We start from the raw sequence: 3,800 nt of genomic DNA, 5'->3' as shown, positions 1-3,800 counted from the left end.
TACACCCATCCAGGGATGAATTGGTCCCAGCCGTTCTAACCAGGACAACCCTGTCAAGACTGTTTAAATCTATAAAGATTTGCAGCATTTGGTCTTTAGTCTATCTTCATTGTTCAGTGGTATGGAGGCTCAAAAGCAATGTAAAGTGCAAAATGCTCCATGTCCCTTGTCACGGGTCCTTGCTTCAGCTCCCTGTGACCATCCCATAGTACCTTCCTACACATATCATCTAGCAAAGAATCCAAACACGGTGAGTCTGGTCATTTCAAGCCATGCTGTGGAGGTTATGCCTGTCCCATTGCTACTGCTTGAAGGTCATGTTTAAAAAAAGTGGCATCCCAGCTCTTTAAAGTGCCCTCCTGAATGTAGGCTTGCATCCAAACAGTTCAAGCTATGGCTTTAAGCCACACACAGCTCACAAGGTGATTTCTACAGTTGGAGGGGGTTACCAAATGCTTCTATACCTGGGAGCTGTGGTGGCATAGGCATGTCCATAGCCAACTGGTTGACGAGTCAGGATACTCATTCCTTTGTTGTCCTTCCTCATGCCTCTGACCCAAGTAGCACCCTAAGCAGCAAGAGTTGCCTCTGAGGGCCAAAGAAAGAATAAGCCATGGTCGTTGCAGGGTGGGCAAAGGGAGGAACTGCCACGGGAGAAAGGAGATGGACATTGGATTTCAGTCTGAAAGAGGAGATAACACAGCTGACAGAAATTATAGTGTCAGAGGCAGAGTACCTGAGAGCAGCATGGATGCTTGGAAAAGAGAGGTGATGTGGACAGACTATAAGAGATACGGGAGTCTTGGGGCAAGGAGTAGAAGAAATGCATGGGCAGGTAGGCACATGGCTCTTGGTGGGAGAGTATGGTGGTTTGAAAGGCTGCTGGAATGTACCATCTTTTAGTAACCATTCTGTGCATCACACGGTCAGCTTAGACACAGTCAAAGTGTCTGTGATTTAGGGGGAATTGTGAAATGTGCTTAAAAGAATGAGAAAAATGCAGTCTGAAAGTTTTCAAGGAGTCTGGGGGACAGTGGCAATTGGACCTGGTGATCCTGTATCCTGTTTTTTCCAGGCCTGTAGCAATTCTGGTGAACACCTCATTGAGGGCAGGGCAAGGCAGAGGGAAGGTGTGGGAGACCATACTTGAAGGAGGTGTGTGGTTTAATGCTTTCCCTGCAGCCTCTCTCTCAGTGTGCTTCTGAGAGGCCTTAATTGGAACTGAAAACTGCTGCTCCTTGGCAGAACTCCTGAGGGAGAAGGGGAACAGCATTGCCTTGCGCCCTCCTGGGGATGATTTCTTTCCTCGTTTTCCCCCAGTGTGACACAAGGAGGGAAATTAATATTCCAGTCCATTGAACCTACTTGGTGAATCTGGCGTAGCATTATTTAAGATGACTGAGATTTTTCTTTTTTAAAAAATTTATTTCATCTACCAGCATTTGAAAAACCTTGAATATCATATTATGTGCAAAAGCACAGCTAATTTATTTGTTGCAAGGACCCCAGTCATAAACTATGTATATCCAAGGCAATTGTGAATTAAGACTTAAGCCATTCAAGCAAGGCTGCACGTGAGTAAATAACATTCAGCCTACTGGTTCACGAAAGTATCCAGGCAGAGCCCACAGAACCGACGCTTTCAGCACAACACTGCCCTCTGGAGCTCTCAGAATCACTTTCATCGCAAACCAAACAAAAGACAGAGAGGAAAAATAGGAGGAAGCCTTGGTCTCCAATGTAAAAATGAATAGCACAGTGTACACAGCGCAGTGAGTAATGAAAGCAGCTATAATGCAAAACCAACGGAAATATAAAGACATTCATCCCCATCACAAATGCCAGCAATATTTTTCAGCATTGTATGAAAGGCAGAAAGAAATTGAGAATTTTAAACAGACCTGGAAAGAGTGACATACAGTAACAAAAATGCTTTTTAATTTTGCTTAAATGTGTTGGCAGCATTCTAAGAAAAAAAAATCAACAAACTATTGAGAAGGAAAAAAATAATTTGCTCTCAAAAATCTATTTTAGATGCAGAGCTTTTTCTACTGTGCATTCTTTCCCATTTTGATAGTGTTTGTGTCAACGCAAAGATGATATGTTACCTTGTGCTGTCAAGAGCTTACCAAAATAAACTTCATCAACAAGGCATTAAATAATAATATCACCTTTCCCCTGAAGTTTTTATATTCTCTGTGATGTACTTATGCATATTTTTAAAAGAACTTAAATTATTGATTCCCTCCTTCCATCAAACCTGTCTAAGCACTGAAGTGTATATAGAATGGAGTCTTGTACTAAGCTCTGTTAAAGAACAACCCACAACCCTTAAGTGAAAGCATGAGCTGTTAGAAGTGAATTTCTTGAGTTTATGAAGGGCCAAATCTTGCAAATATAACCTATAACCAGTAACAACTCATCATTGCTGATGTTTCTGATAGCAGATGTTATTCTCATAATATGTGCACAGAATTGGATTCAGGAATTTAAGAACCACATTCCAATAACTTCTCCACACAGTATTTTTTTATTAAAGTGAATGATGGAAAGCTGAGGTTAGGAGGGACCTCTGGAGATCATCTAGTGCAAGCATCTGGTCCAAGGAGTATCAGCTAGAGGAGGTTGCTCAGGGCCAAATCCAGTCAGGGCCACACTCAGGTTTTGAGTGCTTCCAAGGATGGAAGGTCTACACCCTGTTTGGGCAATTTGTTCCTCTGTTTGACAACCTTCACAATAAGGAAGTTTTTTCATATTTTTAAGTAGTATTTCCTGATTTTCAGTTTGTACCCATTGCCTCTCATCCTGTCACTGGGAAGCATCCGACTCCAACTTCTTTACTCCCTCAATCAGGTATTTGTACACACCGATAAGATCCCTCCTGAAACAGTCCCAGCTCTCTCAGCCTCTCCTCATATACCATGTGATATAAGCCCTCTTTGTCTTTGTGGGCCTGTGTTGAACTATCTCCAATATGTCCATGTGTCTTGTACTGGGGAGTCCAGCACTGGTCCCAGTATGCCAGATGTATTTCACCAGAGCTGGGCAGATGGGAAAGATCACTTCCCTCATCCTACTGGTAAGGCTGCTTCTAGAGCAGCTCTGAATGCTGTTGACTGCTTTTGCCACAGGAGCTTAATACTGGTCCATGTTCAATATGGGGTCCACCAGGATTCTGAGGGCCTTTTCTGCAAAGCAGCTTTCCAACCAGTCAGCCCCCAGCCTGTGCCAGTGCCTGGGGCTCTTCCTCCTGAAAGGAATTTGTAGTGCAATTCAATGTTATCAGGATAGTAGCTGCCAATTTTGAAAAGAACGGAAGTAATGACTTGGGAATAAGTGTCTTGTGTTACTGTAGTTGAAAGAAAGGTTATTTGAATACCAGTAGACTAAGGGGAATGGATTGCAACAAACAAAAATGGCAAGAAAGGGGAAGCAGTCGTTCTCATGTGAATCAATGTCTGATCATAGAAACCAAAATCCTGAATGTTTCCCTCAGGGCTTGATCTAGTATCTATTTAAGCCAGTAAGAGCTTCTCTATGGTGTCAGTGGGCACTGAATGAAGCCAAAATGTACCATGAAGAAAGGAAGAAAGTTTACATTACAGGGTTTTTTTCTATCCTGCTAATAATAAGCACACAGCAAAGTAAGCCTCTAGAAATAGAGGGAATTTCTGAAGAGATTTCATAAATTGAATTTTAAATTGAATTTAAAAATAATAAGTAAGAACGTTAGTGGTCTTAGCGTCAGTGAGATAAACAATTGTTTACCTGCAAACAATTAATTATGTACATAAATGTTT

Source organism: Neopelma chrysocephalum, unplaced genomic scaffold (assembly GCF_003984885.1).
Source record: "Neopelma chrysocephalum unplaced genomic scaffold, ASM398488v2 Primary Assembly neopelma1_62, whole genome shotgun sequence".
In the NCBI taxonomy this organism is placed as follows: Eukaryota; Metazoa; Chordata; class Aves; order Passeriformes; family Pipridae; genus Neopelma; species Neopelma chrysocephalum.
Note: the sequence above shows the minus strand (reverse complement) of the source record.